Below are 10127 nucleotides of genomic sequence, written 5' to 3'. Positions count from 1 at the left end.
ATGAGAATAGACATGTCGTATGGTAAGTGCATTAAAGACAAAGCAGGTTGGTGGGATAAAGATGTTTGTATTTCTTTTTCGGTAGGATAGTCAGACTTTTTAAGGGGCAGTTTAAGCAGAGATTCTAAAAGGAAATGCATACTTAACATGTTCTTGATTCACTGAGGATGCCAGTATGACAAATCTTGTGAATGAGGGAAAGAATCCAAGAAAGGGGAAAAACTGGGGTAAGAATTGAGGATTTGGGGGCTGCGGTTGTGGGTCAGGGGTTGAATGCTCACCTAGCATGTGTGAGGTGCTGGGTTCGATTCTCAACACCACATAAAAATAAAGAAATAAAATAAAGGTATTGTGTCCAACTACAAATAAAAAAAAAATATATTTTTAAAGAATTTTTAAAGCAGCTGGGGTTGTGGCTCAGTGGTAGTGTGCTTGCCTAGCATGTGTGAGACACTGGGTTTGATTCTCAGCACTGCATATAAATAAATGAGCAAAATAAAAGCCCATCAGCTTCTAAGAAAAATATTTAAAAAAATAAAGAATTTTTTAAAAAGAATTGGGGGTTTTGTATTTTTAATTGTGGCAAAATATACCTAAATTTTACCATTTTAACTATTTTAAGTGTGTAGTTCAGTGACATTAAATGTATTCACATTGTTGTGCAGCCATTTCCAGAACATTTTCTAAAGCTGAAACTTGTACTGGTTAAACAATAGCTCTGCAGTTTTCTTCTTTCTGTTTCTCACTACTCTAGGTACCTCATGGAAGTGGAATCAGATACTATTTGTATTTTTGTATTTGGTTTATTTCATTCAGATATTCTCTTCCAAATTCATGTGTAGCATGTATCAGAATTCATTTTTAAGCCTGAATAACTCAATGTTGCGTGTATATCCCACTTTATCTATTCATCTGTTGATGGACACTTGCGTTGTTTCCACCTTTTGGTCATTGTGAATAATACTGCTATAAATACTAGTATACAAATATCTGTGTGAGTCCATGCTTTCACTTCTTTATGTGTATACCTAGAAATGGAATTGCTGGGTCATGTAACAATTCTATGTTTAATTTTTTGAGAAATTGCCATACTGTTTTCTACAGTGGCAACACAGTACTCTAATTTATCCACATACTTGCTAATGCTTATTTCCTATTTCTTTGGAATAGCCATCCTAATTGTTATGAAGCAGATTCTTGTGGTTTTGATTTGCATTCCCTTAATGATTAGTGACCTTGCACAATTTTATGGGTTTATTGGACGTTTGTGGGAATGGATTATAAATGGAAATTTGTGGAATGATCTGAGTATGAGAAGAGCATGTAACAACTTTTTAAAGCCCACTCTAATACAATTCATTGAATCATGAAATCAATTTAGTAGGTTCTATCTGGGCAAACAGGCATACCAATTCTCTGAGACAGGACTTGCTGCCCAGGTTTGAGGACTGCAGTCAGCAGACAGTCTCCATCATGACTTGAAGGCTGCTGGCACTGGATAACTGAGGCAGAGACATAAATTCCTGGGCACTATACCCTGATGAGAACAGCCTGAAAATGATATAGAACAGAGCTCTCTACTGGGTAGGTGAAGCATCACAGGGCTTTTGCAGTTCCCTATGATGCTTCACCTGGTGTTTACCCCCGATTTTGTAGCCCAAATTTCATCTTAGTATTTGATTTCATGTTTATACATGTTTAGGTATAATGGGTCACGTTGTAAATGCATTTCTACTGTGGGACTTCGCCAAAATTTTTGGAACAATGGACTGTATTAATAGTGGTGGAGATGATGAGCAGTGGATGGATTCTGGATATACTTTAAAGGTTGATCTGATAGAATTTGCTGCTTGGGAGAATATGAGACAGGGGAAAGGAAAAAGGAAGGAAGAAAAAAGAAAAGAAAAAAACAAAAAGATGACTCCAAGGTAGAACTTCCTTTTGACCAGTCATAGTGGTGTGGACCTACAGTACCAGCTATTTGAGAGTCTGAAGCAAGAGGGAGGATCACTTGAGCCTAGAGGTCCCAAACCGCCTGGGCAACATAGCGAGTCTCTATCCCCTTATCCCATAAAAATTCTTTTTTATCAGAATAGGCACAGTCCAGCTAGGCACAGTGGCACACTCCTGTATTCCCAGCAGCTGGGGAGGCTGAGGCAGGAGGATTGCAAGTTCAAAGCCAGCCTCAGCAACTTAGCAAGGCTCTAAGCAACTTAGGGAGACCCTGTCTCTAAATAAAATATAAAAAGGGCTGGAGATGTGACTCAATGATTAAGTACTCCTGAGTTGAATTCCCAGCACCAAAAAAAAAAAAAAAAAATAGGCACAGTCCCTTTGGCCATCCCTCCAGTTGTAGTTTAGTAGTACATTGTGTTCTCTTCCTGTGAGTTTACATTAATATACATATATAAACAAAGTAAAAAAACCAAGAAATATAAATAAATTATATATATTTATATATTATACATATTTACATAAATTACACATACAAATTTTTAAAACCATATATATATATATATATATATATATATATATATATACACACACACACACACACACACATACACACACATACATATATTGTTTTTTAAATGAAAAATTTTGGTATTATGGGCTATAACAATTTTTCTGCCTTTCCTGATTCTTTTGATATGTCCCTCCCAAAAATCTAATATCTGCTCCAGACACTAATAACCTATCCTAATAGATCACAGAACATATGATTATAACTATTAAGGAGGGAAAATTAATTACTGCTACCATCAGTTGAAGTACACTAAATCTCATCAGCCTTCCCACAAACAAGTTCAAACTAAAATACAAGTAAAGTGAAAACTAAAATACTAATATGCCTTTGAAATAGACACCTGTAAAAATCCAGTATATGGAAATTCAGGAACTGTCAATGTTGTTTAGATCCTTGTTATGGCCTTAGGGCAATTTACTGGTGCATCTTATCAACAGATGCAGGGGAAGTATTAATTTCTTTTGCTTTCCTTCCAGTCTTCAACAATATTAGAAGCAATGTAAAAGGTACATGGTGAAAATAAGAACAGAAAGATGGAAGTCAGAGAAGAGAAAGTGTGGGACAGAATGGAAGAAAGACTTCATAACAAAGGATAAGGGACATATGGGATCTGAACTAATATCTATGAGGACAATGTAAGCTGGTAGGACAAAAAAAAAAAATCTTATTTGACACTTTTAAAACCCTGAAGAGAAAACAGAGCAGGTGCTATTCCCCACTTTACAAATGAGGACCTGAATCAGGTCTGAAAATGTTTATTAAAGGACTATAGAGAAGGGTAAAAAGTAAAGAGATCCATCCTAATAGAAGCTCAGGACTGCCTCCCATACATCTTTTTTTTTAATCAAAATATCATTAACATTACTTTTAGAGAGAATTTCCAATGATTATAAAGAAAGTTTCTGTAAAAATCTTTAAAACATGAACATGAATCATCATTACATTATGCCAATAACATCATTACAGAAAAAAAAAAAACCAGTCAAATCAATTAATTAGCTTGGACATATTCCATAGAAAAGACTATAAGTACAGACAAAAATAAGGGTATTAAAGGATATGGATAATAGGCCCCAGGGAACTTCCCTTATCAACAACTCACCCTCCTGTCCACCCTAAATGAACCCATCACCAAAATTCCTCCCATGATTTGACCCTGCTGAATCCACAAGACTCAGGTCTTTGTTGTATCCCATTGCCATTTTCTCCTTGAAAATGCGCTCCTCTGTTGCTTAATAAAGCATCGCTGATCCATTGAGGTCAACCTCCCTTTCTTTTGATTTTTGTATTCTCTTTCATTTGCTTTCAGGTATCAATAGAGTAGGTAGCTTCAGCATTTTTCAGGATAAAAAAGCTAAAGAAGTACATAATTATGATACAAGATAGAATAGAATATGTTTGATAAGAGCTACAATATTATACTAAATAAACAAAATGTAATCAAGTTACAGTGATTATTTGAAGCAATGTATGTAACTATTGTTGGTTGAGTAACCTATTCCAAAGCAGTACAAAAGGTTCACTGGTGGAATATAGACAAAATATAAGGCTAATTTTCATTCTGCAGAAAGGACTCTTATAAGGCCCAGTTTAATAAATGGAATCCTCGTAGTCTGTCTGTCTTTCTTTCTTTCTTTCTTTCTTTCTTTCTTTCTTTCTTTCTTTCTTTCCTTCTTTTTTTTTTACTTTTTCCACATTTTTTAGTTGGTTCATTACAGTTGTACATAATGATGGTATTTTTTGTTATATATTCATACATGTACACAATGTAAGGACATAATTTGACAAATGTCACTCTCCAACACTTTCACCCTTTCTCCTCTCTTCCCTGTCCTTTACTGATCTTCATTTGATTTTCATGAGATCCCTGCCCCCCCACATACCTTTCTTTCCCTTTTTCCTCTCTAGTTTCCACATATGACCTTCTAAAGTCTGCTATTTTCCTTAACATAATGGTCTCAAGTTCCGTCCATTTTCTTGCAAATGACATAATTTCATTTTTCTTTATGGCTGAATAATACTCCACTCTGTATATGTACCACATTTTAAAAAATTCATTCATCTGTTGAGGGGCATCTAGGCCAGTTCCATAGTTTGGCTATTGTGAATTATGCTGCTATAAACATGGACATACATGTATCACTATAGTATTATGACTTTAATTCTTCAGGATAAATACAGAGTCATGATATAGCTGGGTCATACGGTGGTTCTATACATAGTCTTTCGAGGAAACACCATACTGATTTTCTCAGTGGTTGTACTAATTTGCAATCCCACCAACAGTGTAAAAGTCTTCCTTTTTATTCACATCCTCTCCAGCATTTATTATTGTTTGTATTCTTGATGCCTGCCATTCTGACAGGTGTGTGATGAAATCTCAATGCAATTTTTTTTGAGGTGGGGCGGTACTGGGGATTGAACTCAGGTGCACTTAACCACTAAGCGACATCCCAGCCCTATTTTGTATTTCATTTAGAGACTGGGTCTCACTGAGTTTCATAGCACCTCACTTTTGCAGAGGCTGGCTTTGAACTTGCAATTCTGCCTCAGCCTTCTGAGCTGCTGGGATTACATTTCCCTAATTGCTAATGATGTTGAACGTTTTTTCATGTATTTATTGGCTATTTGTATTCATTATTTGGAGAGGTGTCTGTTTAATTCATTTTCCCATTTATCAATTGAGGGATTTGATTTATCTTGTGTATGTATAAAGCTGAGTCCTTTATATATCCTAGATATTAATCCTGTGTCAGAAGAGTAGCTAGCAAAAGTTTCCTCATTTTGTAGGTTCTCTCTTCACATTCTTGTTTCCTTATGCAGAAGATTTTAAATTTGATGCCATTCCATTTATTAACCCTTGGCATTATTTCCTGAGCTTTAGAGGTTCTATTGAGAAAATTATTGCCTGTGCCTATATGCTGGAGTGTTAATTTTACATTTTCTTCTAGGAGTTGCATAGTTTCTGTTCCAATTCCTCGGTCTTTCATCTGTTTTAGGTTGATTTTTGTGTAGGGTGAGAGTTAAGGGTCTAGTTCCATTCTTCAACATATGGATAACAAGTTTTCTTACTATTGTTTATTAAAAAGACTGTTTTCTCCAATATATGTAGTTTGATGTATCCTTATCTTGTTTTGGTATGAGTGTGATACTGGTTTCATAGTATGAATTTTGAAGTGTTCCATCCCTTTTTATTTCATGGGATAATTTGAGGAGTATTAGCATTAGTTCTTCTTTAAAGGTATAGTAGAATTTAGCTGAGAATTCAACTGAATTTTTCTTTGTTGGAAGACTTTTTATTATTACTTCTATCTCATTACAAGTTAGTGATCTGTTAAGGTTTTCTGTTTTCCTGATTCAATTTTGGCAGACCAGATGTTTCTAGAAATGTATCATTTCTTCTGTGTTTTTCAATTTATTGGAGTGTAAGTTTTCAAAATGGTCCCTAATGATCTGCTGGATTTTTGTGATATCTGTGGTGATTTCTCTTTTTTCATCTCTAATTTTTTATTTGAGTATTTTTTCTTTTTTCTTTGGTTAGTTTTGCTAAGGGCTTATCAATCTTGTTTATCTTTTAAGAACCAACTCTTGGTTTCATTGATTTTAATGTATGTATATATGTATATACACATACTCACACACAGACATACGTATATGTGTATATGTATATGTATATATAGGTATATGTATCTGTGTATATATATGTGTGTGTGTGTGTGTGTGTGTATTTGTAGATGGACACAATACCTTTATTTTATTTATTTTTATGTGGCGCTGAGGAATGAACCCAGTGCCTCACATATGTTAGGCAAGCGCTTTACCACTGAGCCACAAACCCAGCCCTCATTGATTTTTTGTGTTGTTTTTTATTCAAAATTTCATTGATTTTTTTTTTTACTCTAATCTTATTTCCTTACTTCTACTGGCTTTGGAATTGGTTTGCTCTTCTTTTTCAAGGACCTTAAGATGCATCATTAGGTTATTTATTTGGTATCTTTTTGATTTTTTTTCAAAGAAATGCCAATTTTTTTAATAATCTTTATTTTATTTTATGTGGTGCTGAGGATCCAACCCAGTGCCTTACACATGCTAGATGAGTGCTCTACCACTGAGCCATTTTTCTGAATTTTTTATATAGGCACTCATAGTTATAAACTTTCCTCTTAGAACTGCCTTCATAGTGTTCCAGAGGTTCTGGTATATTGTTTTACTATTCTTATTTGAGTCTTAAGACGTTTTCAATATTTAGAATCACAGCCTCTGGGACAGGAGTCCCCTGTGTTTCTCCTTTGCTAGCAAAGAAATAAAACTTCTTTTTACTTTTTCCCGAAACCATGCCCTTCTTATTAAATTGGCATTGATTGGTGTGGGGACAAGTGCATGGAATACTGCATACATGGCATACTTTAAGGGCATCTGAGTGACAAACCACTCCCCTGTGCTAGGCATGTGAGCAGCAAACTGCTTATCCTGTAGGCACAGCCCTGGGCAAGAGGCCATGTGTTGTAGTCTCTGTACTTGCTCCACAGCCTGCTCCTCAATTGGTCACTTCAAGGACAGTTGGCCAGAAACTGTATTGGTGGCTGCCTATAATCTGCTTAGCTATTGCCTGAGTATATATACATGGTAACTACACAATAAAATCAGACCTGCTTCCTTCTTGGTCTCCGGAGGTCTTGGTTAGCGACTCTGAAGCCACATTCTCCTCTACCCTGTTCCATAGACCTCCTTGCTGGAGGAGAGAGAGCCCACGCAAATTGGTATTAGGAACAATGACCAAGCTTTTGGTAACAAAATTGACAACCCAGATGGGACCCAAGAGCAGCTCCCTCTCTGGCTTACTTGGCAGACCTGGCAATCCAAGCAACTACAATTCCATGCTGAGGATATAAGGCAAACTTTTTAAGAGTTGACTCTTGGAAAGTCAGGAGATGAGCGAGTATGCCTAGGGATGAACCAAAGGAGCTGTTCCTGTGATTAAAGGGAGGGACTGAAGAACTGTCCCAGCAACTTCCCAAGCCCCTTTTGCTTCAATGAACTCCTGCCTTCCTTCCCTGAACTGTACAAATTGCTCCATCTTGGTCTACTTTGAGAAAAAGGTAAGTGAATGCAGCCATTCAGTAAGCTCCCCTGATGTGTACACCAAGACCCTTGATTTTACACATCTGGTTTCCTTTTGTGGGAACATCTGGTCCCTCATCATGGGGACATCTGTGGCACCACTGGTGTAGAAGGCACAGTTAAGCAGAAATTAGGAATTTGGGGGGATTTCCCTCTATCTGTCTGTCTCTATGGTTTTTGTGTTTCTAGCCCTTTATGACATGGCCATTACTGTTTTGATCCTATAGATTGTTTCTTGGGAAAGATCTTGGCTGAATGGGCTATCTATAGATATAATCCTGTTTAAGAAAAAAGATGATATTTTACTGTAACAATCTGTCTTTGAATGATTTTCTGAATTATTGTATAATCTTGCAGTTAGGAGTTATTCTGTCAGATAAAATAAGTTAAACATCCTATATGTATAGGCACATATGCAATTGTGCCTGTACAATAACAAGGAGTCTAAACAGTCAAAAACTAAGTGTGATGCAAAAAGGTGCTGCCTCTAATGTGTGAGTATAACAGTGTTAGAGTCTGTAAACAAGTCAGGATGGTGCCTGGCATTTTGCCAGAGGGAGTGGTTTGTGAAGTAACGCCAGCAAGCCATTAAGTGTGGAGATTCCTTATTGGTTGACTGCTGTATCTAGTTTATGTTAATTAAGATAAGCTTAATGGAATGTATACATTCCCCTCCTGTCCTAAAATAAACGGCTCCCACTCCTGCTGTATCAGTCTTCACAAATTGCTCGTCATCCCCCAGTTATTTTGCTGCAGCCGGAATGTGGCATAACAGGAAATCAAAAGAAGACTTAAAGGGCTGGGAATATAGCTCAGTTGGTAGAGTGCTTGCCTCACATGCAGAAGGCCCTGGGTTCAATCCCCAGTGTAAAAAAAAAAAAAAAAAAAATTAAACTTTTTTTTAACCTTTTCAACCCAGTGCTGATAATTCAAGAACTGCTTCCCAGCCTGGCCCCAAGCAGCAGCAAATCATCCTGCTGTGGATCAGAGCCACCAGTCATGGGATAAAAGAAAAAAAAATCCTAGGAAAGTTGCCTGGTCTATAGAGAAATGGGCATTAAGTACCTGGCTTCTGTCCTGCTTTCTAGGCCCTCTGCCCATGGGAATAAAATCAGAGTTTGAGAACAGGGCTCAGTTTGCCACTTCTGCAGACAAATGAAATCTATGTGGGCTGTAGGATTCACTGATTTTCTTTCCAGGTTCTTGTCTCATAAGTTCAAAGAATGAAAGCCCGATGGTGACAGAGTATAAAAATTAAAGAAATAAAATTAGTTTTGAATAAAAGGAAAAAAGATGGAACTCCCTATGATATGAGGGTGAAACTGGTGGAAAGCTTTTCCACTTGAGTATACTAGTCTGGGGACTTAAGTTTTCTGGATAAAGGCACTGACCTGAGTCCAAAGTGTTGGGGCTAATTGTTGGAATCTATGCTGTACAGATATTGGGAATGTACCAAGGCTACTGGTGGCTTGACCCATGATTTTCTATCTGGCTGTGCGCTTTTAGTTCTTAAGTCTGAATTTTTTGTAACCTCCATTTGGGTCCAGCCACATTTCCATTATTCCGCCACTCTGGGACAAAGGAGTGGGCTAGAATGCTTAACCTCACAGGGTTGCCTTTAAATTAGGGAAAAAAACTTATTTGGGACTATTACCCTCATCATCGGATTAACTAGCCTATCTTTGGGGTGGAGTGGGGTAGGGTGGGGATAAAAACTGCCAGTCACAAAGAATAAGGCAATGGGTTCCAGTAATATTAAGTTATACCCTGGGACAAAATAGTCTCCCCTTTTAAAATCTGACATGATGCCCCATTTGGCCAGCAGACATTTCTTGTGCAGTGGTGCCTGTTGCCCACAGAGCTAAAATACTAGGGCCTCCCAGAGTCCCTGTGTGTGCAAGAGCCTATGTCTGGGTCCTGCAGAGAGAGTTACCTAACAATCTCTGTATGGTTAATGTGACCTTCATTGGACAGAGTGCCCTAGATACACATGTATATAAAGAGTGAGTCTCTGGATATAATTGACAGTGGGGAACTCAACTTAACCTTGATGGCAATTATGATGATGAGCAGGGAGACTGGTCGAACAATAATACCCTGTGCTCCAACCCCTCGAGTGCAAACTGGAAGGAAAAAAAGATTAAAGCACAGTATTTTTCTTTTCTTTTATTTTCTCTTTTTGGTATATGCCAGGCTGTGATCCCTCTCCTGGGATAAAATTTGCTGCATAAATTAAATGTACAGATAACATTCTCACCCAAAAACCAACAATTTCATTTGCAAGTGCCTACCAGGAAAGAAAAACAGCCTGCTCTGCTGGAGGTCTACTAGAAGTCAGTAAGGTCTTTTAAGCCAAAAAGACCCTGAGAAAGGTGACCAATGTTATCTTAACCAAGATTTTATATTAGAAGGAATTAACTTGCACTGGTGATGGGTGGAGAGAATGGAGGTGGCAGAGAATAACCCCTTAAAAAAGAGG

This window comes from Spermophilus citellus (assembly GCF_964194105.1).
Source record: "Spermophilus citellus genome assembly, chromosome: 16".
In the NCBI taxonomy this organism is placed as follows: Eukaryota; Metazoa; Chordata; class Mammalia; order Rodentia; family Sciuridae; genus Spermophilus; species Spermophilus citellus.
This window is presented reverse-complemented; position numbering follows the sequence as displayed.